Raw genomic sequence first — 27,959 nt, forward strand, 5'->3', positions numbered from 1 at the left:
TAGCTAAGGTCTTAGACTCGTACTCTGGCCTAATGGTTAAGGTCTTAACTCATACTCTGGCCTACTGGTTAAGGTCTTAACTCTTACTCTGGCCTAATAGCTAAGGTCTTAGACTCGTACTATGGCCTACAGGTTAAGGTCTTAACTCTTACTCTGGCCTACTGGTTAAGGTCCTAATTCTTACTCTGGCCTAATAGCTAAGGTCTTAACTCTTACTCTGGCCTAATAGCTAAGGTCTAAGACTCGTACTATGGCCTACAGGTTAAGGTCTAAACTCTTACTCTGGCCTACAGGTTAAGGTCTTAACTCTTACTCTGGCCTACTGGTTAAGGTCTTAATTCTTACTCTGGCCTAATAGCTAAGGTCTTAACTCTTACTCTGGCCTAATAGCTAAGGTCTTAGACTCGTACTATGGCATACAGGTTAGGTCTTAACTCTTACTCTGGCCTACTGGTTAAGGTCTTAACTCTTACTCTGGCCTAATAGCTAAGGTCTTAGACTCGTACTCTGGCCTAATAGCTAAGGTCTTAACTCTTAGTCTGGCCTAATAGCTAAGGTGTTAGACTCGTACTCTGGCCTAATGGTTAAGGTCTTAACTCTTACTCTGGCCTAATAGCTAAGGTCTTAGACTCGAACTATGGCCTACAGGTTAAGGTCTTAACTCTTACTCTGGCCTACTGGTTAAGGTCTTAACTCTTACTCTGGCCTAATAGCTAAGGTCTTAGACTCGTACTCTGGCCTACTGGTTAAGGTCTTAACTCTTACTCTGGCCTAATAGCTAAGGTCTTAGACTCGTACTCTGGCCTAATGGTTAAGGTCTTAACTCTTACTCTGGCCTAACAGCTAAGGTCTTAGACTCGTACTCTGGCCTAATAGCTAAGTACTTAGACTCATACTCTGGCCTACAGGTTAAGGTCTTAACTCTTACTCTGGCCTAATAGCAAAGGTCTTGACTCTTACTCTGGCCTAATATCTAAGGTCTTAGACTCGTACTATGGCCTTCAGGTTAAGGTCTTAACTCTTACTCTGGCCTACTGGTTAAGGTCTTAACTCTTACTCTGGCCTAATAGCTAAGGTCTTATCTCTTACTCTGGCCTATTAGCTAAGGTCTTAGACTCATAGTATGGCCTACAGGTTTAGGTCTTAACTCCAACCCTGGCCTACAGGTTAAGGTCTTAACTCTTACTCTGGCCTACTGGTTAAGGTCTTAACTCTTACTCTGGCCTGATAGCTAAGTTCTTAACTCTTATTCTGGCCTAATAGCTAAGGTCTTATACTCTTACTATGGCCTACAGGTTAAGGTCTTAACTCTTACTCTGGCCTAATAGCTAAGGTCTTAGACTCGTACTCTGGCCTAATGGTTAAGGTCTTAACTCTTACTCTGGCCCAATAGCTAAGGTCTTAACTCTTACTCTGGCCTAATAGCTAAGGTCTTAGACTCGTACTCTGGACTAATGGTTAAGGTCTTAACTCTTACTCTGGCCTACTGGTTAAGGTCTTAACTCTTACTCTGGCCTAATAGCTAACGTCCTAGACTCATACTCTGGCCTAATGGTTAAGGTCTTAACTCTTACTCTGGCCTAATAGCTAAGGTCTTAACTCTTACTCTGGCTAAAAAGCTAAGGTCTTAGACTCGTACTCTGGCTTAATGGTTAAGGTCTTAACTCGTACTCTGGCCTAATAGCTAAGGTCTTAACTCTTACTCTGGCCTAATAGCTAAGGTCTTAGACTCGTACTATGGCCTACAGGTTAAGGTCTTAACTCTTACTCTGGCCTACAGGTTAAGTTCTTAACTCTTACTCTGGCCTACTGGTTAAGGTCTTAACTTTTACTCTGGCCTAATAGCTAAGGTCTTAGACTCGTACTATGGCCTACAGGTTAAGGTCTTAACTCTTACTCTGGCCTACTGCTTAAGGTCTTAACTCTTACTCTGGCCTAATAGCTAAGGTCTTCACTCTTACTCTGGCCTACTGGATAAGGTCTTAACTCTTACCCTGGCCTAATAGCTAAGGTCTTAGACTCGTACTCTGGCCTACAGGTTAAGGTCTTAACTCTTACTCTGGCCTACAGGTTAAGGTCTTAACTCTTACTCTGGCCTACTGGTTAAGGTCTTAACTCTTACTCTGGCCTAATAGCTAAGGTCTTAAACTCGTACTATGGCCTACAGGTTAAGGTCTTAACTCTTACTCTGGCGTACTGGTTAAGGTCTTAACTCTTACTCTGGCCTAACAGCTAAGGTCTTAGACTCGTACTCTGGCCTACAGGTTAAGGTCTTAACTCTTACTCTGGCCTAATAGCTAAGGTCTTAGACTCATACTCCGGCCTTATGGTTAAGGTCTTAACTCTTACTCTGGCCTAATGGTTACGGTATTAACTCTTACTCTGGCCTACTGGTTAAGGTCTTAACTCTTACTCTGGCCTAATAGCCAAGGTCTTAACTCTTACTCTGGCCTAATAGCTAAGGTCTTAGACTCGTACTATGGCCTACAGGTTAAGGTCTTAACTCTAACTCTCGCCTACTGGTTAAGGTCTTAACTCTTACTCTGGTCTAATAGCTAAGGTCTTAACTCTTACTCTGGCCTAATAGCTTAGGTCTTAGACTCGTACTCTGGCCTAATGGTTAAGGTCTTAACTCCTACTCTGGCCTAATAGCTAAGGTCTTAACTCTTACTCTGGCCTAATAGCTAAGGTCTTAGACTCGTACTCTGGCCTACAGGGTAAGGTTTTAACTCTTACTTTGGCCTACTGGTTAAGGTCTTAACTCTTACTCTGGCCTAATAGCTAAGGTCTTAGACTCATACTATGGCCTACAGGTTGAGGTCTTAACTCTTACTCTGGCCTAATGGTTAAGGTCTTAACTCTTACTCTGGCCCAATAGCTAAGGTCTTAACTCTTACTCTGGCCTAATAGCTAAGGTCTTAGACTCATACTCTGGACTAATGGTTAAGGTCTTAACTCTTACTCTGGCCTACTGGTTAAGGTCTTAACTCTTACTCTAGCCTAATAGCTAACGTCTTAGACTCATACTCTGGCCTAATGGTTAAGGTCTTAACTCTTACTCTGGTCTAATAGCTAAGGTCTTAACTCTTACTCTGGCTAAAAAGCTAAGGTCTTAGACTCGTACTCTGGCTTAATGGTTAAGGTCTTAACTGGTACTCTGGCCTAATAGCTAAGGTCTTAACTCTTACTCTGGCCTAATAGCTAAGGTCTTAGACTCGTACTATGGCCTACAGGTTAAGGTCTTAACTCTTACTCTGGCCTACAGGTTAAGTTCTTAACTCTTACTCTGGCCTACTGGTTAAGGTCTTAACTTTTACTCTGGCCTAATAGCTAAGGTCTTAGACTCGTACTCTGGCCTACAGGTTAAGGTCTTAACTCTTACTCTGGACTACAGGTTAAGGTCTTAACTCTTACTCTGGCTTACTGGTTAAGGTCTTAACTCTTACTCTGGCCTAATAGCTAAGGTCTGAGACTCGTTCTATGGCCTCCAGATTAAGGTCTTAACTCTTACTCTGGCGTACTGGTTAAGGTCTTAACTTTTACTCTGGCCTAACAGCTAAGGTCTTAGACTCGTACTCTGGCCTACAGGTTAAGGTCTTAACTCTTACTCTGGCCTAATAGCTAAGGTCTTAGACTCATACTCCGGCCTTATGGTTAAGGTCTTAACTCTTACTCTGGCCTAATGGTTACGGTATTAACTCTTACTCTGGCCTACTGGTTAAGATCTTAACTCTTACTCTGGCCTAATAGCCAAGGTCTTAACTCTTACTCTGGCCTAATAGCTAAGGTCTTAGACTCGTACTATGGCCTACAAGTTAAGGTCTTAACTCTAACTCTCGCCTACTGGTTAAGGTCTTAACTCTTACTCTGGCCTAATAGCTAAGGTCTTAACTCTTACTCTGGCATAATAGCTTAGGTATTAGACTCGTACTCTGGCCTAATGGTTAAGGTCTTAACTCCTACTCTGGCCTAATAGCTAAGGTCTTAGACTCGTACTCTGGCCTACAGGTTAAGGTTTTAACTCTTACTCTGGCCTACTGGTTAAGGTCTTAACTCTTACTCTGGCCTAATAGCTAAGGTCTTAGACTCGTACTATGGCCTACAGGTTAAGGTCTTAACTCTTACTCTGGCCTACTGGTTAAGGTCTTAGCTCTTACTCTGGCCTAATAGCTAAGGTCTTAACTCTTACTCTGGCCTAATAGCTAAGGTCTTAGACTCATAGTATGGCCTACAGGTTTAGGTCTTAACTCCTACTCTGGCCTACAGGTTAAGGTCTTAACTCTTACTCTGCCCTACTGGTTAAGGTCTTAACTCGTACTTTGGCCTAATAGCTAAGGTGTTAACTCTTACTCAGGCCTAATAGCTAAGGTCTTAATTCTTACTCTGGCCTAATAGCTAAGGTCTTAGACTCGTACTCTGGCCTAATGGTTAAGGTCTTAACTCTTACTCTGGCCTAATAGCTAAGGTCTTAACTCTTACTCTGGCCTAATAGCTAAGGTCTTAGACTCGTACTTTGGCCTAATTGTTAAGGTCTTCACTCTTACCTGGCCCAATAGCTAAGGTCTTAGACTCGTACTCTGGACTAATGGTTAAGGTCTTAACTGTTACTCTGGCCTACTGGTTAAGGTCTTAACTCTTACTCTGGCCTAATAGCTAAGGTCTTAGACTCGTACTCTGGCCTACAGGTTAAGGTCTTAACTCTTACTCTGGCCTACAGGTTAAGGTCTTAACTCTTACTCTGGCCTACTGGTTAAGGTCTTAACTCTTACTCTGGCCTAATAGCTAAGGTCTTAAACTCGTACTATGGCCTACAGGTTAAGGTCTTAACTCTTACTCTGGCGTACTGGTTAAGGTCTTAACTCTTACTCTGGCCTAACAGCTAAGGTCTTAGACTCGTACTCTGGCCTACAGGTTAAGGTCTTAACTCTTACTCTGGCCTAATAGCTAAGGTCTTAGACTCATACTCCGGCCTTATGGTTAAGGTCTTAACTCTTACTCTGGCCTAATGGTTACGGTATTAACTCTTACTCTGGCCTACTGGTTAAGGTCTTAACTCTTACTCTGGCCTAATAGCCAAGGTCTTAACTCTTACTCTGGCCTAATAGCTAAGGTCTTAGACTCGTACTATGGCCTACAGGTTAAGGTCTTAACTCTAACTCTCGCCTACTGGTTAAGGTCTTAACTCTTACTCTGGCCTAATAGCTAAGGTCTTAGACTCATACTCCGGCCTTATGGTTAAGGTCTTAACTCTTACTCTGGCCTAATGGTTACGGTATTAACTCTTACTCTGGCCTACTGGTTAAGATCTTAACTCTTACTCTGGCCTAATAGCCAAGGTCTTAACTCTTACTCTGGCCTAATAGCTAAGGTCTTAGACTCGTACTATGGCCTACAAGTTAAGGTCTTAACTCTAACTCTCGCCTACTGGTTAAGGTCTTAACTCTTACTCTGGCCTAATAGCTAAGGTCTTAACTCTTACTCTGGCATAATAGCTTAGGTCTTAGACTCGTACTCTGGCCTAATGGTTAAGGTCTTAACTCCTACTCTGGCCTAATAGCTAAGGTCTTAGACTCGTACTCTGGCCTACAGGTTAAGGTTTTAACTCTTACTCTGGCCTACTGGTTAAGGTCTTAACTCTTACTCTGGCCTAATAGCTAAGGTCTTAGACTCGTACTATGGCCTACAGGTTAAGGTCTTAACTCTTACTCTGGCCTACTGGTTAAGGTCTTAGCTCTTACTCTGGCCTAATAGCTAAGGTCTTAACTCTTACTCTGGCCTAATAGCTAAGGTCTTAGACTCATAGTATGGCCTACAGGTTTAGGTCTTAACTCCTACTCTGGCCTACAGGTTAAGGTCTTAACTCTTACTCTGCCCTACTGGTTAAGGTCTTAACTCGTACTTTGGCCTAATAGCTAAGGTGTTAACTCTTACTCAGGCCTAATAGCTAAGGTCTTAATTCTTACTCTGGCCTAATAGCTAAGGTCTTAGACTCGTACTCTGGCCTAATGGTTAAGGTCTTAACTCTTACTCTGGCCTAATAGCTAAGGTCTTAACTCTTACTCTGGCCTAATAGCTAAGGTCTTAGACTCGTACTTTGGCCTAATTGTTAAGGTCTTCACTCTTACCTGGCCCAATAGCTAAGGTCTTAGACTCGTACTCTGGACTAATGGTTAAGGTCTTAACTGTTACTCTGGCCTACTGGTTAAGGTCTTAACTCTTACTCTGGCCTAATAGCTAAGGTCTTAGACTCGTACTCTGGCCTACAGGTTAAGGTCTTAACTCTTACTCTGGCCTACAGGTTAAGGTCTTAACTCTTACTCTGGCCTACTGGTTAAGGTCTTAACTCTTACTCTGGCCTAATAGCTAAGGTCTTAAACTCGTACTATGGCCTACAGGTTAAGGTCTTAACTCTTACTCTGGCGTACTGGTTAAGGTCTTAACTCTTACTCTGGCCTAACAGCTAAGGTCTTAGACTCGTACTCTGGCCTACAGGTTAAGGTCTTAACTCTTACTCTGGCCTAATAGCTAAGGTCTTAGACTCATACTCCGGCCTTATGGTTAAGGTCTTAACTCTTACTCTGGCCTAATGGTTACGGTATTAACTCTTACTCTGGCCTACTGGTTAAGGTCTTAACTCTTACTCTGGCCTAATAGCCAAGGTCTTAACTCTTACTCTGGCCTAATAGCTAAGGTCTTAGACTCGTACTATGGCCTACAGGTTAAGGTCTTAACTCTAACTCTCGCCTACTGGTTAAGGTCTTAACTCTTACTCTGGTCTAATAGCTAAGGTCTTAACTCTTACTCTGGCCTAATAGCTTAGGTCTTAGACTCGTACTCTGGCCTAATGGTTAAGGTCTTAACTCCTACTCTGGCCTAATAGCTAAGGTCTTAACTCTTACTCTGGCCTAATAGCTAAGGTCTTAGACTCGTACTCTGGCCTACAGGGTAAGGTTTTAACTCTTACTCTGGCCTACTGGTTAAGGTCTTAACTCTTACTCTGGCCTAATAGCTAAGGTCTTAGACTCATACTATGGCCTACAGGTTGAGGTCTTAACTCTTACTCTGGCCTAATGGTTAAGGTCTTAACTCTTACTCTGGCCCAATAGCTAAGGTCTTAACTCTTACTCTGGCCTAATAGCTAAGGTCTTAGACTCATACTCTGGACTAATGGTTAAGGTCTTAACTCTTACTCTGGCCTACTGGTTAAGGTCTTAACTCTTACTCTAGCCTAATAGCTAACGTCTTAGACTCATACTCTAGCCTAATGGTTAAGGTCTTAACTCTTACTCTGGTCTAATAGCTAAGGTCTTAACTCTTACTCTGGCTAAAAAGCTAAGGTCTTAGACTCGTACTCTGGCTTAATGGTTAAGGTCTTAACTGGTACTCTGGCCTAATAGCTAAGGTCTTAACTCTTACTCTGGCCTAATAGCTAAGGTCTTAGACTCGTACTATGGCCTACAGGTTAAGGTCTTAACTCTTACTCTGGCCTACAGGTTAAGTTCTTAACTCTTACTCTGGCCTACTGGTTAAGGTCTTAACTTTTACTCTGGCCTAATAGCTAAGGTCTTAGACTCGTACTCTGGCCTACAGGTTAAGGTCTTAACTCTTACTCTGGCCTACAGGTTAAGGTCTTAACTCTTACTCTGGCTTACTGGTTAAGGTCTTAACTCTTACTCTGGCCTAATAGCTAAGGTCTGAGACTCGTTCTATGGCCTCCAGATTAAGGTCTTAACTCTTACTCTGGCGTACTGGTTAAGGTCTTAACTTTTACTCTGGCCTAACAGCTAAGGTCTTAGACTCGTACTCCGGCCTACAGGTTAAGGTCTTAACTCTTACTCTGGCCTAATAGCTAAGGTCTTAGACTCATACTCCGGCCTTATGGTTAAGGTCTTAACTCTTACTCTGGCCTAATGGTTACGGTATTAACTCTTACTCTGGCCTACTGGTTAAGATCTTAACTCTTACTCTGGCCTAATAGCCAAGGTCTTAACTCTTACTCTGGCCTAATAGCTAAGGTCTTAGACTCGTACTATGGCCTACAAGTTAAGGTCTTAACTCTAACTCTCGCCTACTGGTTAAGGTCTTAACTCTTACTCTGGCCTAATAGCTAAGGTCTTAACTCTTACTCTGGCATAATAGCTTAGGTCTTAGACTCGTACTCTGGCCTAATGGTTAAGGTCTTAACTCCTACTCTGGCCTAATAGCTAAGGTCTTAGACTCGTACTCTGGCCTACAGGTTAAGGTTTTAACTCTTACTCTGGCCTACTGGTTAAGGTCTTAACTCTTACTCTGGCCTAATAGCTAAGGTCTTAGACTCGTACTATGGCCTACAGGTTAAGGTCTTAACTCTTACTCTGGCCTACTGGTTAAGGTCTTAGCTCTTACTCTGGCCTAATAGCTAAGGTCTTAACTCTTACTCTGGCCTAATAGCTAAGGTCTTAGACTCATAGTATGGCCTACAGGTTTAGGTCTTAACTCCTACTCTGGCCTACAGGTTAAGGTCTTAACTCTTACTCTGCCCTACTGGTTAAGGTCTTAACTCGTACTTTGGCCTAATAGCTAAGGTGTTAACTCTTACTCAGGCCTAATAGCTAAGGTCTTAATTCTTACTCTGGCCTAATAGCTAAGGTCTTAGACTCGTACTCTGGCCTAATGGTTAAGGTCTTAACTCTTACTCTGGCCTAATAGCTAAGGTCTTAACTCTTACTCTGGCCTAATAGCTAAGGTCTTAGACTCGTACTTTGGCCTAATTGTTAAGGTCTTCACTCTTACCTGGCCCAATAGCTAAGGTCTTAAATCTATCTCTGGCCTAATAGCTAAGGTCTTAGACTCGTACTCTGGACTAATGGTTAAGGTCTTAACTGTTACTCTGGCCTACTGGTTAAGGTCTTAACTCTTACTCTGGCCTAATAGCTAAGGTCTTAGACTCGTACTCTGGCCAAATAGTTAAGGTCTTAACTCTTACTCTGGCCTAATAGCTAAGGTCTTAGACTCGTACTCTGGCCTAATTGTTAAGGTCTTCACTCTTACTCTGGCCCAATAGCTAAGGTCTTAACTCTTTCTCTGGCCTAATAGCTAAGGTCTTAGACTCGTACTCTGGACTAATGGTTAAGGTATTAACTCTTACTCTGGCCTATGGGTTAAGGTCTTAACTCTTACTCTGGCCTAATAGCCAAGGTCTTAACTCTTACTCTGGCCTAATAGCTAAGGTCTTAGACTCATACTATGGCCTACAGGTTAATGTCTTAACTCTCACTCTCGCCTACTGGTTTAGGTCTTAACTCTTTCTCTGGCCTAATAGCTAAGGTCTTAACTCTTACTCTGGCCTAATAGCTTAGGTCTTAGACTCGTACTCTGGCCTAATGGTTAAGGTCTTATCTCTTACTCTAGCCTAATAGCTAAGGTCTTAACTCTTACTCTGGCCTAATAGCTAAGGTCTTAGACTCGTACTCTGGCCTACAGGTTAAGGTTTTAACTCTTACTCTGGCCTACTGGTTAAGGTCTTAACTCTTACTCTGGCCTAATAGCTAAGGTCTTAGGCTCGTACTATGGCCTACAGGTTTAGGTCTTAACTCCTACTCTGGCCTACAGGTTAATGTCTTAACTCTTACTCTGGCCTACTGGTTAAGGTCTTAACTCGTACTCTGGCCTAATAGCTAAGGTCTTAACTCTTACTCAGGCCTAATAGCTAAGGTCTTAATTCTTACTCTTGCCTAATAGCTAAGGTCTTAGACTCGTACTCTGGCCTAATGGTTAAGGTATTAACTCTTACTCTGGCCTAATAGCTAAGGTCTTAGACTCGTACTCTGGCCTAATGGTTAAGGTCTTCACTCTTACTCTGGCCCAATAGCTAAGGTCTTAGACTCGTACTCTGGCCTAATAGCTAAGGTCTTAACTCTTAGTCTGGCCTAATAGCTAGGTCCTAGACTCGTACTCTGGCCTAATGTTTAAGGTCTTAACTCTTACTCTGGCCTAATAGCTAAGGTGTTAGACTCATACTCTGGCCTAATGGTTAAGGTCTTAACTCTTACGCTGGCCTAATAGCTAAGGTCTTAGACTCGTACTATGGCCTACAGGTTAAGGTCTTAACTCTTACTCTGGCCTACTGGTTAAGGTCTTAACTCTTACTCTGGCCTAATAGCTAAGGTCTTAGACTCGTACTCTGGCCTACTGGTTAAGGTCTTAACTCTTACTCTGGCCTAATAGCTAAGGTCTTAGACTCGTACTCTGGCCTAATGGTTAAGGTCTTAACTCTTACTCTGGCCTAACAGCTAAGGTCTTAGGCTCGTACTCTGGCCTAATAGCTAAGGTCTTAGACTCATACTCTGGCCTACAGGTTAAGGTCTTAACTCTTACTCTGGCCTAATAGCTAAGGTCTTGACTCTTACTCTGGCCTAATATCTAAGGTCTTAGACTCGTACTATGGCCTTTAGGTTAAGGTCTTAACTCTTACTCTGGCCTACTGGTTAAGGTCTTAACTCTTACTCTGGCCTAATGGTTAAGGTCTTAGACTCTTAATCTGGCCTAATGGTAAAGGTCTTTACTCTTACTCTGGCCAGACTCTTACTCTGGACTAATGGTTAAGGTCTTAACTCTTACTCTGGCCTAATGGTTAAGGTCTTAGACTCTTACTCTGGCCTAATGGTTAAGGTCTTAGCTCTTACTCCGGCCTAATGGTTAAGGTCTTAGACTCTTTCTCTGGCCTAATGTTTAAGGTCTTTATTCTTACTCTGGCTTAATGGTTAAGGTCTTAGACTCTTAATCTGGCCTAATGGTAAAGGTCTTAACTCTTACTCTGGCCAGACTCTTACTCTGGCCTAATGGTTAAGGTCTTAACTCTTACTCTGGCCTACTGGTTAAGGTCTTAACTCTTACTCTGGCCTAATAGCTAAGGTCTTAGACTCGTACTCTGGCCTAATGGTTAAGGTCTTAACTCATACTCTGGCCTACTGGTTAAGGTCTTAACTCTTACTCTGGCCTAATAGCTAAGGTCTTAGACTCGTACTATGGCCTACAGGTTAAGGTCTTAACTCTTACTCTGGCCTACTGGTTAAGGTCCTAATTCTTACTCTGGCCTAATAGCTAAGGTCTTAACTCTTACTCTGGCCTAATAGCTAAGGTCTAAGACTCGTACTATGGCCTACAGGTTAAGGTCTAAACTCTTACTCTGGCCTACAGGTTAAGGTCTTAACTCTTACTCTGGCCTACTGGTTAAGGTCTTAATTCTTACTCTGGCCTAATAGCTAAGGTCTTAACTCTTACTCTGGCCTAATAGCTAAGGTCTTAGACTCGTACTATGGCATACAGGTTAGGTCTTAACTCTTACTCTGGCCTACTGGTTAAGGTCTTAACTCTTACTCTGGCCTAATAGCTAAGGTCTTAGACTCGTACTCTGGCCTAATAGCTAAGGTCTTAACTCTTAGTCTGGCCTAATAGCTAAGGTGTTAGACTCGTACTCTGGCCTAATGGTTAAGGTCTTAACTCTTACTCTGGCCTAATAGCTAAGGTCTTAGACTCGAACTATGGCCTACAGGTTAAGGTCTTAACTCTTACTCTGGCCTACTGGTTAAGGTCTTAACTCTTACTCTGGCCTAATAGCTAAGGTCTTAGACTCGTACTCTGGCCTACTGGTTAAGGTCTTAACTCTTACTCTGGCCTAATAGCTAAGGTCTTAGACTCGTACTCTGGCCTAATGGTTAAGGTCTTAACTCTTACTCTGGCCTAACAGCTAAGGTCTTAGACTCGTACTCTGGCCTAATAGCTAAGTACTTAGACTCATACTCTGGCCTACAGGTTAAGGTCTTAACTCTTACTCTGGCCTAATAGCAAAGGTCTTGACTCTTACTCTGGCCTAATATCTAAGGTCTTAGACTCGTACTATGGCCTTCAGGTTAAGGTCTTAACTCTTACTCTGGCCTACTGGTTAAGGTCTTAACTCTTACTCTGGCCTAATAGCTAAGGTCTTATCTCTTACTCTGGCCTATTAGCTAAGGTCTTAGACTCATAGTATGGCCTACAGGTTTAGGTCTTAACTCCAACCCTGGCCTACAGGTTAAGGTCTTAACTCTTACTCTGGCCTACTGGTTAAGGTCTTAACTCTTACTCTGGCCTGATAGCTAAGTTCTTAACTCTTATTCTGGCCTAATAGCTAAGGTCTTATACTCTTACTATGGCCTACAGGTTAAGGTCTTAACTCTTACTCTGGCCTAATAGCTAAGGTCTTAGACTCGTACTCTGGCCTAATGGTTAAGGTCTTAACTCTTACTCTGGCCCAATAGCTAAGGTCTTAACTCTTACTCTGGCCTAATAGCTAAGGTCTTAGACTCGTACTCTGGACTAATGGTTAAGGTCTTAACTCTTACTCTGGCCTACTGGTTAAGGTCTTAACTCTTACTCTGGCCTAATAGCTAACGTCCTAGACTCATACTCTGGCCTAATGGTTAAGGTCTTAACTCTTACTCTGGCCTAATAGCTAAGGTCTTAACTCTTACTCTGGCTAAAAAGCTAAGGTCTTAGACTCGTACTCTGGCTTAATGGTTAAGGTCTTAACTCGTACTCTGGCCTAATAGCTAAGGTCTTAACTCTTACTCTGGCCTAATAGCTAAGGTCTTAGACTCGTACTATGGCCTACAGGTTAAGGTCTTAACTCTTACTCTGGCCTACAGGTTAAGTTCTTAACTCTTACTCTGGCCTACTGGTTAAGGTCTTAACTTTTACTCTGGCCTAATAGCTAAGGTCTTAGACTCGTACTATGGCCTACAGGTTAAGGTCTTAACTCTTACTCTGGCCTACTGCTTAAGGTCTTAACTCTTACTCTGGCCTAATAGCTAAGGTCTTCACTCTTACTCTGGCCTACTGGATAAGGTCTTAACTCTTACCCTGGCCTAATAGCTAAGGTCTTAGACTCGTACTCTGGCCTACAGGTTAAGGTCTTAACTCTTACTCTGGCCTACAGGTTAAGGTCTTAACTCTTACTCTGGCCTACTGGTTAAGGTCTTAACTCTTACTCTGGCCTAATAGCTAAGGTCTTAAACTCGTACTATGGCCTACAGGTTAAGGTCTTAACTCTTACTCTGGCGTACTGGTTAAGGTCTTAACTCTTACTCTGGCCTAACAGCTAAGGTCTTAGACTCGTACTCTGGCCTACAGGTTAAGGTCTTAACTCTTACTCTGGCCTAATAGCTAAGGTCTTAGACTCATACTCCGGCCTTATGGTTAAGGTCTTAACTCTTACTCTGGCCTAATGGTTACGGTATTAACTCTTACTCTGGCCTACTGGTTAAGGTCTTAACTCTTACTCTGGCCTAATAGCCAAGGTCTTAACTCTTACTCTGGCCTAATAGCTAAGGTCTTAGACTCGTACTATGGCCTACAGGTTAAGGTCTTAACTCTAACTCTCGCCTACTGGTTAAGGTCTTAACTCTTACTCTGGTCTAATAGCTAAGGTCTTAACTCTTACTCTGGCCTAATAGCTTAGGTCTTAGACTCGTACTCTGGCCTAATGGTTAAGGTCTTAACTCCTACTCTGGCCTAATAGCTAAGGTCTTAACTCTTACTCTGGCCTAATAGCTAAGGTCTTAGACTCGTACTCTGGCCTACAGGGTAAGGTTTTAACTCTTACTTTGGCCTACTGGTTAAGGTCTTAACTCTTACTCTGGCCTAATAGCTAAGGTCTTAGACTCATACTATGGCCTACAGGTTGAGGTCTTAACTCTTACTCTGGCCTAATGGTTAAGGTCTTAACTCTTACTCTGGCCCAATAGCTAAGGTCTTAACTCTTACTCTGGCCTAATAGCTAAGGTCTTAGACTCATACTCTGGACTAATGGTTAAGGTCTTAACTCTTACTCTGGCCTACTGGTTAAGGTCTTAACTCTTACTCTAGCCTAATAGCTAACGTCTTAGACTCATACTCTGGCCTAATGGTTAAGGTCTTAACTCTTACTCTGGTCTAATAGCTAAGGTCTTAACTCTTACTCTGGCTAAAAAGCTAAGGTCTTAGACTCGTACTCTGGCTTAATGGTTAAGGTCTTAACTGGTACTCTGGCCTAATAGCTAAGGTCTTAACTCTTACTCTGGCCTAATAGCTAAGGTCTTAGACTCGTACTATGGCCTACAGGTTAAGGTCTTAACTCTTACTCTGGCCTACAGGTTAAGTTCTTAACTCTTACTCTGGCCTACTGGTTAAGGTCTTAACTTTTACTCTGGCCTAATAGCTAAGGTCTTAGACTCGTACTCTGGCCTACAGGTTAAGGTCTTAACTCTTACTCTGGACTACAGGTTAAGGTCTTAACTCTTACTCTGGCTTACTGGTTAAGGTCTTAACTCTTACTCTGGCCTAATAGCTAAGGTCTGAGACTCGTTCTATGGCCTCCAGATTAAGGTCTTAACTCTTACTCTGGCGTACTGGTTAAGGTCTTAACTTTTACTCTGGCCTAACAGCTAAGGTCTTAGACTCGTACTCTGGCCTACAGGTTAAGGTCTTAACTCTTACTCTGGCCTAATAGCTAAGGTCTTAGACTCATACTCCGGCCTTATGGTTAAGGTCTTAACTCTTACTCTGGCCTAATGGTTACGGTATTAACTCTTACTCTGGCCTACTGGTTAAGATCTTAACTCTTACTCTGGCCTAATAGCCAAGGTCTTAACTCTTACTCTGGCCTAATAGCTAAGGTCTTAGACTCGTACTATGGCCTACAAGTTAAGGTCTTAACTCTAACTCTCGCCTACTGGTTAAGGTCTTAACTCTTACTCTGGCCTAATAGCTAAGGTCTTAACTCTTACTCTGGCATAATAGCTTAGGTATTAGACTCGTACTCTGGCCTAATGGTTAAGGTCTTAACTCCTACTCTGGCCTAATAGCTAAGGTCTTAGACTCGTACTCTGGCCTACAGGTTAAGGTTTTAACTCTTACTCTGGCCTACTGGTTAAGGTCTTAACTCTTACTCTGGCCTAATAGCTAAGGTCTTAGACTCGTACTATGGCCTACAGGTTAAGGTCTTAACTCTTACTCTGGCCTACTGGTTAAGGTCTTAGCTCTTACTCTGGCCTAATAGCTAAGGTCTTAGACTCATAGTATGGCCTACAGGTTTAGGTCTTAACTCCTACTCTGGCCTACAGGTTAAGGTCTTAACTCTTACTCTGCCCTACTGGTTAAGGTCTTAACTCGTACTTTGGCCTAATAGCTAAGGTGTTAACTCTTACTCAGGCCTAATAGCTAAGGTCTTAATTCTTACTCTGGCCTAATAGCTAAGGTCTTAGACTCGTACTCTGGCCTAATGGTTAAGGTCTTAACTCTTACTCTGGCCTAATAGCTAAGGTCTTAACTCTTACTCTGGCCTAATAGCTAAGGTCTTAGACTCGTACTTTGGCCTAATTGTTAAGGTCTTCACTCTTACCTGGCCCAATAGCTAAGGTCTTAGACTCGTACTCTGGACTAATGGTTAAGGTCTTAACTGTTACTCTGGCCTACTGGTTAAGGTCTTAACTCTTACTCTGGCCTAATAGCTAAGGTCTTAGACTCGTACTCTGGCCTACAGGTTAAGGTCTTAACTCTTACTCTGGCCTACAGGTTAAGGTCTTAACTCTTACTCTGGCCTACTGGTTAAGGTCTTAACTCTTACTCTGGCCTAATAGCTAAGGTCTTAAACTCGTACTATGGCCTACAGGTTAAGGTCTTAACTCTTACTCTGGCGTACTGGTTAAGGTCTTAACTCTTACTCTGGCCTAACAGCTAAGGTCTTAGACTCGTACTCTGGCCTACAGGTTAAGGTCTTAACTCTTACTCTGGCCTAATAGCTAAGGTCTTAGACTCATACTCCGGCCTTATGGTTAAGGTCTTAACTCTTACTCTGGCCTAATGGTTACGGTATTAACTCTTACTCTGGCCTACTGGTTAAGGTCTTAACTCTTACTCTGGCCTAATAGCCAAGGTCTTAACTCTTACTCTGGCCTAATAGCTAAGGTCTTAGACTCGTACTATGGCCTACAGGTTAAGGTCTTAACTCTAACTCTCGCCTACTGGTTAAGGTCTTAACTCTTACTCTGGCCTAATAGCTAAGGTCTTAGACTCATACTCCGGCCTTATGGTTAAGGTCTTAACTCTTACTCTGGCCTAATGGTTACGGTATTAACTCTTACTCTGGCCTACTGGTTAAGATCTTAACTCTTACTCTGGCCTAATAGCCAAGGTCTTAACTCTTACTCTGGCCTAATAGCTAAGGTCTTAGACTCGTACTATGGCCTACAAGTTAAGGTCTTAACTCTAACTCTCGCCTACTGGTTAAGGTCTTAACTCTTACTCTGGCCTAATAGCTAAGGTCTTAACTCTTACTCTGGCATAATAGCTTAGGTCTTAGACTCGTACTCTGGCCTAATGGTTAAGGTCTTAACTCCTACTCTGGCCTAATAGCTAAGGTCTTAGACTCGTACTCTGGCCTACAGGTTAAGGTTTTAACTCTTACTCTGGCCTACTGGTTAAGGTCTTAACTCTTACTCTGGCCTAATAGCTAAGGTCTTAGACTCGTACTATGGCCTACAGGTTAAGGTCTTAACTCTTACTCTGGCCTACTGGTTAAGGTCTTAGCTCTTACTCTGGCCTAATAGCTAAGGTCTTAACTCTTACTCTGGCCTAATAGCTAAGGTCTTAGACTCATAGTATGGCCTACAGGTTTAGGTCTTAACTCCTACTCTGGCCTACAGGTTAAGGTCTTAACTCTTACTCTGCCCTACTGGTTAAGGTCTTAACTCGTACTTTGGCCTAATAGCTAAGGTGTTAACTCTTACTCAGGCCTAATAGCTAAGGTCTTAATTCTTACTCTGGCCTAATAGCTAAGGTCTTAGACTCGTACTCTGGCCTAATGGTTAAGGTCTTAACTCTTACTCTGGCCTAATAGCTAAGGTCTTAACTCTTACTCTGGCCTAATAGCTAAGGTCTTAGACTCGTACTTTGGCCTAATTGTTAAGGTCTTCACTCTTACCTGGCCCAATAGCTAAGGTCTTAGACTCGTACTCTGGACTAATGGTTAAGGTCTTAACTGTTACTCTGGCCTACTGGTTAAGGTCTTAACTCTTACTCTGGCCTAATAGCTAAGGTCTTAGACTCGTACTCTGGCCTACAGGTTAAGGTCTTAACTCTTACTCTGGCCTACAGGTTAAGGTCTTAACTCTTACTCTGGCCTACTGGTTAAGGTCTTAACTCTTACTCTGGCCTAATAGCTAAGGTCTTAAACTCGTACTATGGCCTACAGGTTAAGGTCTTAACTCTTACTCTGGCGTACTGGTTAAGGTCTTAACTCTTACTCTGGCCTAACAGCTAAGGTCTTAGACTCGTACTCTGGCCTACAGGTTAAGGTCTTAACTCTTACTCTGGCCTAATAGCTAAGGTCTTAGACTCATACTCCGGCCTTATGGTTAAGGTCTTAACTCTTACTCTGGCCTAATGGTTACGGTATTAACTCTTACTCTGGCCTACTGGTTAAGGTCTTAACTCTTACTCTGGCCTAATAGCCAAGGTCTTAACTCTTACTCTGGCCTAATAGCTAAGGTCTTAGACTCGTACTATGGCCTACAGGTTAAGGTCTTAACTCTAACTCTCGCCTACTGGTTAAGGTCTTAACTCTTACTCTGGTCTAATAGCTAAGGTCTTAACTCTTACTCTGGCCTAATAGCTTAGGTCTTAGACTCGTACTCTGGCCTAATGGTTAAGGTCTTAACTCCTACTCTGGCCTAATAGCTAAGGTCTTAACTCTTACTCTGGCCTAATAGCTAAGGTCTTAGACTCGTACTCTGGCCTACAGGGTAAGGTTTTAACTCTTACTCTGGCCTACTGGTTAAGGTCTTAACTCTTACTCTGGCCTAATAGCTAAGGTCTTAGACTCATACTATGGCCTACAGGTTGAGGTCTTAACTCTTACTCTGGCCTAATGGTTAAGGTCTTAACTCTTACTCTGGCCCAATAGCTAAGGTCTTAACTCTTACTCTGGCCTAATAGCTAAGGTCTTAGACTCATACTCTGGACTAATGGTTAAGGTCTTAACTCTTACTCTGGCCTACTGGTTAAGGTCTTAACTCTTACTCTAGCCTAATAGCTAACGTCTTAGACTCATACTCTAGCCTAATGGTTAAGGTCTTAACTCTTACTCTGGTCTAATAGCTAAGGTCTTAACTCTTACTCTGGCTAAAAAGCTAAGGTCTTAGACTCGTACTCTGGCTTAATGGTTAAGGTCTTAACTGGTACTCTGGCCTAATAGCTAAGGTCTTAACTCTTACTCTGGCCTAATAGCTAAGGTCTTAGACTCGTACTATGGCCTACAGGTTAAGGTCTTAACTCTTACTCTGGCCTACAGGTTAAGTTCTTAACTCTTACTCTGGCCTACTGGTTAAGGTCTTAACTTTTACTCTGGCCTAATAGCTAAGGTCTTAGACTCGTACTCTGGCCTACAGGTTAAGGTCTTAACTCTTACTCTGGCCTACAGGTTAAGGTCTTAACTCTTACTCTGGCTTACTGGTTAAGGTCTTAACTCTTACTCTGGCCTAATAGCTAAGGTCTGAGACTCGTTCTATGGCCTCCAGATTAAGGTCTTAACTCTTACTCTGGCGTACTGGTTAAGGTCTTAACTTTTACTCTGGCCTAACAGCTAAGGTCTTAGACTCGTACTCCGGCCTACAGGTTAAGGTCTTAACTCTTACTCTGGCCTAATAGCTAAGGTCTTAGACTCATACTCCGGCCTTATGGTTAAGGTCTTAACTCTTACTCTGGCCTAATGGTTACGGTATTAACTCTTACTCTGGCCTACTGGTTAAGATCTTAACTCTTACTCTGGCCTAATAGCCAAGGTCTTAACTCTTACTCTGGCCTAATAGCTAAGGTCTTAGACTCGTACTATGGCCTACAAGTTAAGGTCTTAACTCTAACTCTCGCCTACTGGTTAAGGTCTTAACTCTTACTCTGGCCTAATAGCTAAGGTCTTAACTCTTACTCTGGCATAATAGCTTAGGTCTTAGACTCGTACTCTGGCCTAATGGTTAAGGTCTTAACTCCTACTCTGGCCTAATAGCTAAGGTCTTAGACTCGTACTCTGGCCTACAGGTTAAGGTTTTAACTCTTACTCTGGCCTACTGGTTAAGGTCTTAACTCTTACTCTGGCCTAATAGCTAAGGTCTTAGACTCGTACTATGGCCTACAGGTTAAGGTCTTAACTCTTACTCTGGCCTACTGGTTAAGGTCTTAGCTCTTACTCTGGCCTAATAGCTAAGGTCTTAACTCTTACTCTGGCCTAATAGCTAAGGTCTTAGACTCATAGTATGGCCTACAGGTTTAGGTCTTAACTCCTACTCTGGCCTACAGGTTAAGGTCTTAACTCTTACTCTGCCCTACTGGTTAAGGTCTTAACTCGTACTTTGGCCTAATAGCTAAGGTGTTAACTCTTACTCAGGCCTAATAGCTAAGGTCTTAATTCTTACTCTGGCCTAATAGCTAAGGTCTTAGACTCGTACTCTGGCCTAATGGTTAAGGTCTTAACTCTTACTCTGGCCTAATAGCTAAGGTCTTAACTCTTACTCTGGCCTAATAGCTAAGGTCTTAGACTCGTACTTTGGCCTAATTGTTAAGGTCTTCACTCTTACCTGGCCCAATAGCTAAGGTCTTAAATCTATCTCTGGCCTAATAGCTAAGGTCTTAGACTCGTACTCTGGACTAATGGTTAAGGTCTTAACTGTTACTCTGGCCTACTGGTTAAGGTCTTAACTCTTACTCTGGCCTAATAGCTAAGGTCTTAGACTCGTACTCTGGCCAAATAGTTAAGGTCTTAACTCTTACTCTGGCCTAATAGCTAAGGTCTTAGACTCGTACTCTGGCCTAATTGTTAAGGTCTTCACTCTTACTCTGGCCCAATAGCTAAGGTCTTAACTCTTTCTCTGGCCTAATAGCTAAGGTCTTAGACTCGTACTCTGGACTAATGGTTAAGGTATTAACTCTTACTCTGGCCTATGGGTTAAGGTCTTAACTCTTACTCTGGCCTAATAGCCAAGGTCTTAACTCTTACTCTGGCCTAATAGCTAAGGTCTTAGACTCATACTATGGCCTACAGGTTAATGTCTTAACTCTCACTCTCGCCTACTGGTTTAGGTCTTAACTCTTTCTCTGGCCTAATAGCTAAGGTCTTAACTCTTACTCTGGCCTAATAGCTTAGGTCTTAGACTCGTACTCTGGCCTAATGGTTAAGGTCTTATCTCTTACTCTAGCCTAATAGCTAAGGTCTTAACTCTTACTCTGGCCTAATAGCTAAGGTCTTAGACTCGTACTCTGGCCTACAGGTTAAGGTTTTAACTCTTACTCTGGCCTACTGGTTAAGGTCTTAACTCTTACTCTGGCCTAATAGCTAAGGTCTTAGGCTCGTACTATGGCCTACAGGTTTAGGTCTTAACTCCTACTCTGGCCTACAGGTTAATGTCTTAACTCTTACTCTGGCCTACTGGTTAAGGTCTTAACTCGTACTCTGGCCTAATAGCTAAGGTCTTAACTCTTACTCAGGCCTAATAGCTAAGGTCTTAATTCTTACTCTTGCCTAATAGCTAAGGTCTTAGACTCGTACTCTGGCCTAATGGTTAAGGTATTAACTCTTACTCTGGCCTAATAGCTAAGGTCTTAGACTCGTACTCTGGCCTAATGGTTAAGGTCTTCACTCTTACTCTGGCCCAATAGCTAAGGTCTTAACTCTTTCTCTGGCCTAATAGCTAAGGTCTTAGACTCGTACTCTGGACTAATGGTTAAGGTCTTAACTCTTACTCTGGCCTACTGGTTAAGGTCTTAACTCTTACTCTGGCCTAATAGCTAAGGTCTTAGACTCATACTCTGGCCTAATGGTTAAGGTCTTAACTCTTACTCTGGCCTAATAGCTAAGGTCTTAACTCTTACTCTGGCATAATGGTTAAAGTCTTAACTCTTACTCTGGCCTAATGGTTAAGGTCTTAACTCTTACTCTGGCCTAATGGTTAAGGTCTTAGCTCTTACTCCGGCCTAATGGTTAAGGTCTTAGACTCTTTCTCTGGCCTAATGTTTAAGGTCTTTATTCTTACTCTGGCTTAATGGTTAACGTCTTAACTCTTACTCTGGCCTAATAGCTAAGGTCTTAACTCTTACTCTGGCCTAATAGCTAAGGTCTTAGACTCGTACTCTGGCCTACTGGTTAAGGTCTTAACTCTTACTCTGGCCTACTGGTTAAGGTCTTAACTCTTACTCTGGCTCAATAGCTAAGGTCTTAGACTCGTACTCTGGTCTAATGGTTAAGGTCTTAACTCTTTCTCTGGCCTACTGGTTAAGGTCTTAACTCTTACTCTGGCCTAATAGCTAAGGTGTTAGACTCGTACTCTGGCCTACTGGTTAAGGTCTTAACTCTTACTCTGGCCGACTGGTTAAGGTCTTAACTCTTACTCTGGCCTAATAGCTAAGGTCTTAGACTCATACTATGGCCTACAGGTTAAGGTCTTAACTCTTACTCTGGCCTACTGGTTAAGGTCTTAACTCTTACTCTGGCCTAATAGCTAAGGTCTTAGTCTTGTACTCTGGCCTAATGGTTAAGGTCTTAACTCTTACTCTGGCCTACTGGTTAAGGTCTTAACTCTTACTCTGGCCTACTGATTAAGGTCTTAACTCTCAGTCTGGCATAATAGCTCAGGTCTTAACACTTACTCTGGCCTAATAGATAAGGTCTTAGACTCGTACTCTGGCGTAATGGTTAAGGTCTTAACTCTTACTCTGGCCTAATAGCTAAGGTCTTAACTCTTACTCTGGCTAAATAGCTAAGGTCTTAGACTAGTACTCTGGCTTAATGGTTACAGTCTTAACTCTTACTCTGGCCTAATAGCTAAGGTCTTAACTCTTACTCTGGCCTAATAGCTAAGGTCTTAGACTCGTACTCTGGCCTAATGGTTAAGGTCTTAACTCTTACTCTGGCCTAATAGCTAAGGTCTAAGACTCCTACTATGGCCTACAGGTTAAGGTGTTAACTCTTACTCTGGCCTACATGTTAAGGTCTTAACTCTTACACTGGCGTACTGGTTAAGGTCTTAACTCTTACTCTGGCCTAATAGCTAAGGTGTAAGACTCGTACTATGGCCTGATAGCTAAGGTCTTAGACTCGTACTCTGGCCTAATAGCTAAGGTCTTAACTCTTACTCTGGCCTAATAGCTAAGGTCTTAACTCTTATTCTGGCCTAATAGCTGAGGTCTTAGACTCGTACTCTGGCCTAATAGCTAAGGTCTTAGACTCGTACTCTGGCCTAATAGCTAAGGTCTTAACTCTTACTCTGGCCTAATAGCTAAGGTCTTAACTCTTACTCTGGCCTAATACCTAAGGTCTTAGACTCGTACTCTGGCCTAATAGCTAAGGTCTTAGACTCGTACTCTGGCCTAATGGTTAAGGTCTTAACTCTTACACTGGCCTACTGGTTAAGGTCTTAACTCTTACTCTGGCCTAATAGCTAAGGTCTTAGACTCGTACTCTGGCCTAATGGTAAAGGTATTAACTCTTACTCTGGCCAGACTCTTACTCTGGCCTAATGGTTAAGGTCTTAACTCTTACTCTGGCCTACTGGTTAAGGTCTTAACTCTTACTCTGGCCTAATAGCTAAGGTCTTAGACTCGTACTCTGGCCTAATGGTTAAGGTCTTAACTCATACTCTGGCCTACTGGTTAAGGTCTTAACTCTTACTCTGGCCTAATAGCTAAGGTCTTAGACTCGTACTATGGCCTACAGGTTAAGGTCTTAACTCTTACTCTGGCCTACTGGTTAAGGTCTTAATTCTTACTCTGGCCTAATAGCTAAGGTCTTAACTCTTACTCTGGCCTAATAGCTAAGGTCTAAGACTCGTACTATGGCCTACAGGTTAAGGTCTTAACTCTTACTCTGGCCTACAGGTTAAGGTCTTAACTCTTACTCTGGCCTACTGGTTAAGGTCTTAATTCTTACTCTGGCCTAATAGCTAAGGTCTTAACTCTTACTCTGGCCTAATAGCTAAGGTCTTAGACTCGCACTATGGCATACAGGTTAGGTCTTAACTCTTACTCTGGCCTACTGGTTAAGGTCTTAACTCTTACTCTGGCCTAATAGCTAAGGTCTTAGACTCGTACTCTGGCCTAATAGCTAAGGTCTTAACTCTTAGTCTGGCCTAATAGCTAGGTCTAAGACTCGTACTCTGGCCTAATGTTTAAGGTCTTAACTCTTACTCTGGCCTAATAGCTAAGGTGTTAGACTCATACTCTGGCCTAATGGTTAAGGTCTTAACTCTTACGCTGGCCTAATAGCTAAGGTCTTAGACTCGTACTATGGCCTACAGGTTAAGGTCTTAACTCTTACTCTGGCCTACTGGTTAAGGTCTTAACTCTTACTCTGGCCTAATAGCTAAGGTCTTAGACTCGTACTCTGGCCTACTGGTTAAGGTCTTAACTCTTACTCTGGCCTAATAGCTAAGGTCTTAGACTCGTACTCTGGCCTAATGGTTAAGGTCTTAACTCTTACTCTGGCCTAACAGCTAAGGTCTTAGGCTCGTACTCTGGCCTAATAGCTAAGGTCTTAGACTCATACTCTGGCCTAGAGGTTAAGGTCTTAACTCTTACTCTGGCCTAATAGCTAAGGTCTTGACTCTTACTCTGGCCTAATATCTAAGGTCTTAGACTCGTACTATGGCCTTCAGGTTAAGGTCTTAACTCTTACTCTGGCCTACTGGTTAAGGTCTTAACTCTTACTCTGGCCTAATGGTTAAGGTCTTAGACTCTTAATCTGGCCTAATGGTAAAGGTCTTTACTCTTACTCTGGCCAGACTCTTACTCTGGACTAATGGTTAAGGTCTTAACTCTTACTCTGGCCTAATGGTTAAGGTCTTAGACTCTTAGTCTGGCCTAATGGTTAAGGTCTTAGCTCTTACTCCGGCCTAATGGTTAAGGTCTTAGACTCTTTCTCTGGCCTAATGTTTAAGGTCTTTATTCTTACTCTGGCTTAATGGTTAAGGTCTTAGACTCTTAATCTGGCCTAATGGTAAAGGTCTTAACTCTTACTCTGGCCAGACTCTTACTCTGGCCTAATGGTTAAGGTCTTAACTCTTACTCTGGCCTACTGGTTAAGGTCTTAGACTCGTACTCTGGCCTAATGGTTAAGGTCTTCACTCTTACTCTGGCCCAATAGCTAAGGTCTTAACTCTTTCTCTGGCCTAATAGCTAAGGTCTTAGACTCGTACTCTGGACTAATGGTTAAGGTCTTAACTCTTACTCTGGCCTACTGGTTAAGGTCTTAACTCTTACTCTTGCCTAATAGCTAAGGTCTTAGACTCGTACTCTGGCCTAATGGTTAAGGTATTAACTCTTACTCTGGCCTAATAGCTAAGGTCTTAGACTCGTACTCTGGCCTAATGGTTAAGGTCTTCACTCTTACTCTGGCCCAATAGCTAAGGTCTTAACTCTTTCTCTGGCCTAATAGCTAAGGTCTTAGACTCGTACTCTGGACTAATGGTTAAGGTCTTAACTCTTACTCTGGCCTACTGGTTAAGGTCTTAACTCTTACTCTGGCCTAATAGCTAAGGTCTTAGACTCATACTCTGGCCTAATGGTTAAGGTCTTAACTCTTACTCTGGCCTAATAGCTAAGGTCTTAACTCTTACTCTGGCATAATGGTTAAAGTCTTAACTCTTACTCTGGCCTAATGGTTAAGGTCTTAACTCTTACTCTGGCCTAATGGTTAAGGTCTTAGCTCTTACTCCGGCCTAATGGTTAAGGTCTTAGACTCTTTCTCTGGCCTAATGTTTAAGGTCTTTATTCTTACTCTGGCTTAATGGTTAACGTCTTAACTCTTACTCTGGCCTAATAGCTAAGGTCTTAACTCTTACTCTGGCCTAATAGCTAAGGTCTTAGACTCGTACTCTGGCCTACTGGTTAAGGTCTTAACTCTTACTCTGGCCTACTGGTTAAGGTCTTAACTCTTACTCTGGCGTAATAGCTAAGGTCTTAGACTCGTACTCTGGTCTAATGGTTAAGGTCTTAACTCTTTCTCTGGCCTACTGGTTAAGGTCTTAACTCTTACTCTGGCCTAATAGCTAAGGTGTTAGACTCGTACTCTGGCCTACTGGTTAAGGTCTTAACTCTTACTCTGGCCGACTGGTTAAGGTCTTAACTCTTACTCTGGCCTAATAGCTAAGGTCTTAGACTCATACTATGGCCTACAGGTTAAGGTCTTAACTCTTACTCTGGCCTACTGGTTAAGGTCTTAACTCTTACTCTGGCCTAATAGCTAAGGTCTTAGTCTTGTACTCTGGCCTAATGGTTAAGGTCTTAACTCTTACTCTGGCCTACTGGTTAAGGTCTTAACTCTTACTCTGGCCTTCTGATTAAGGTCTTAACTCTCAGTCTGGCATAATAGCTCAGGTCTTAACACTTACTCTGGCCTAATAGATAAGGTCTTAGACTCGTACTCTGGCGTAATGGTTAAGGTCTTAACTCTTACTCTGGCCTAATAGCTAAGGTCTTAACTCTTACTCTGGCTAAATAGCTAAGGTCTTAGACTAGTACTCTGGCTTAATGGTTACAGTCTTAACTCTTACTCTGGCCTAATAGCTAAGGTCTTAACTCTTACTCTGGCCTAATAGCTAAGGTCTTAGACTCGTACTCTGGCCTAATGGTTAAGGTCTTAACTCTTACTCTGGCCTAATAGCTAAGGTCTAAGACTCCTACTATGGCCTACAGGTTAAGGTGTTAACTCTTACTCTGGCCTACATGTTAAGGTCTTAACTCTTACACTGGCGTACTGGTTAAGGTCTTAACTCTTACTCTGGCCTAATAGCTAAGGTGTAAGACTCGTACTATGGCCTGATAGCTAAGGTCTTAGACTCGTACTCTGGCCTAATAGCTAAGGTCTTAACTCTTACTCTGGCCTAATAGCTAAGGTCTTAACTCTTATTCTGGCCTAATAGCTGAGGTCTTAGACTCGTACTCTGGCCTAATAGCTAAGGTCTTAGACTCGTACTCTGGCCTAATAGCTAAGGTCTTAACTCTTACTCTGGCCTAATAGCTAAGGTCTTAACTCTTACTCTGGCCTAATACCTAAGGTCTTAGACTCGTACTCTGGCCTAATAGCTAAGGTCTTAGACTCGTACTCTGGCCTAATGGTTAAGGTCTTAACTCTTACACTGGCCTACTGGTTAAGGTCTTAACTCTTACTCTGGCCTAATAGCTAAGGTCTTAGACTCGTACTCTGGCCTAATGGTAAAGGTATTAACTCTTACTCTGGCCAGACTCTTACTCTGGCCTAATGGTTAAGGTCTTAACTCTTACTCTGGCCTACTGGTTAAGGTCTTAACTCTTACTCTGGCCTAATAGCTAAGGTCTTAGACTCGTACTCTGGCCTATTGGTTAAGGTCTTAACTCATACTCTGGCCTACTGGTTAAGGTCTTAACTCTTACTCTGGCCTAATAGCTAAGGTCTTAGACTCGTACTATGGCCTACAGGTTAAGGTCTTAACTCTTACTCTGGCCTACTGGTTAAGGTCTTAATTCTTACTCTGGCCTAATAGCTAAGGTCTTAACTCTTACTCTGGCCTAATAGCTAAGGTCTAAGACTCGTACTATGGCCTACAGGTTAAGGTCTTAACTCTTACTCTGGCCTACAGGTTAAGGTCTTAACTCTTACTCTGGCCTACTGGTTAAGGTCTTAATTCTTACTCTGGCCTAATAGCTAAGGTCTTAACTCTTACTCTGGCCTAATAGCTAAGGTCTTAGACTCGCACTATGGCATACAGGTTAGGTCTTAACTCTTACTCTGGCCTACTGGTTAAGGTCTTAACTCTTACTCTGGCCTAATAGCTAAGGTCTTAGACTCGTACTCTGGCCTAATAGCTAAGGTCTTAACTCTTAGTCTGGCCTAATAGCTAGGTCTAAGACTCGTACTCTGGCCTAATGTTTAAGGTCTTAACTCTTACTCTGGCCTAATAGCTAAGGTGTTAGACTCATACTCTGGCCTAATGGTTAAGGTCTTAACTCTTACACTGGCCTAATAGCTAAGGTCTTAGACTCGTACTATGGCCTACAGGTTAAGGTCTTAACTCTTACTCTGGCCTACTGGTTAAGGTCTTAACTCTTACTCTGGCCTAATAGCTAAGGTCTTAGACTCGTACTCTGGCCTACTGGTTAAGGTCTTAACTCTTACTCTGGCCTAATAGCTAAGGTCTTAGACTCGTACTCTGGCCTAATGGTTAAGGTCTTAACTCTTACTCTGGCCTAACAGCTAAGGTCTTAGACTCGTACTCTGGCCTAATGGTTAAGGTCTTAACTCTTACTCTGGCCTAATAGCTAAGGTCTTAACTCTTACTCTGGCCTAATAGCTAAGGTCTTAGACTCGTACTCTGGCCTAATAGCTAAGGTCTTAATTCTTACTCTTGGCCTAATAGCTAAGGTCTTAACTCGTACTTTGGCCTAATAGCTAAGGTGTTAACTCTTACTCAGGCCTAATAGCTAAGGTCTTAATTTTTACTCTGGCCTAATATCTAAGGTCTTAGACTCGTACTCTGGCCTAATGGTTAAGGTCTTAACTCTTACTCTGGCCTAATAGCTATGGTCTTAGACTCGTACTCTGGCCTAATTGTTAAGGTCTTCACTCTTACCTGGCCCAATAGCTAAGGTCTTAACTCTTTCTCTGGCCTAATAGCTAAGGTCTTAGACTCGTACTCTGGACTAATGGTTAAGGTCTTAACTGTTACTCTGGCCTACTGGTTAAGGTCTTAACTCTTACTCTGGCCTAATAGCTAAGGTCTTAGACTCGTACTCTGGCCTAATAGTTAAGGTCTTAACTCTTACTCTGGCCTAATAGCTAAGGTCTTAGACTCGTACTCTGGCCTAATTGTTAAGGTCTTCACTCTTACTCTGGCCCAATAGCTAAGGTCTTAACTCTTTCTCTGGCCTAATAGCTAAGGTCTTAG

Source organism: Triturus cristatus, chromosome 6 (assembly GCF_964204655.1).
Source record: "Triturus cristatus chromosome 6, aTriCri1.1, whole genome shotgun sequence".
In the NCBI taxonomy this organism is placed as follows: domain Eukaryota; kingdom Metazoa; phylum Chordata; class Amphibia; order Caudata; family Salamandridae; genus Triturus; species Triturus cristatus.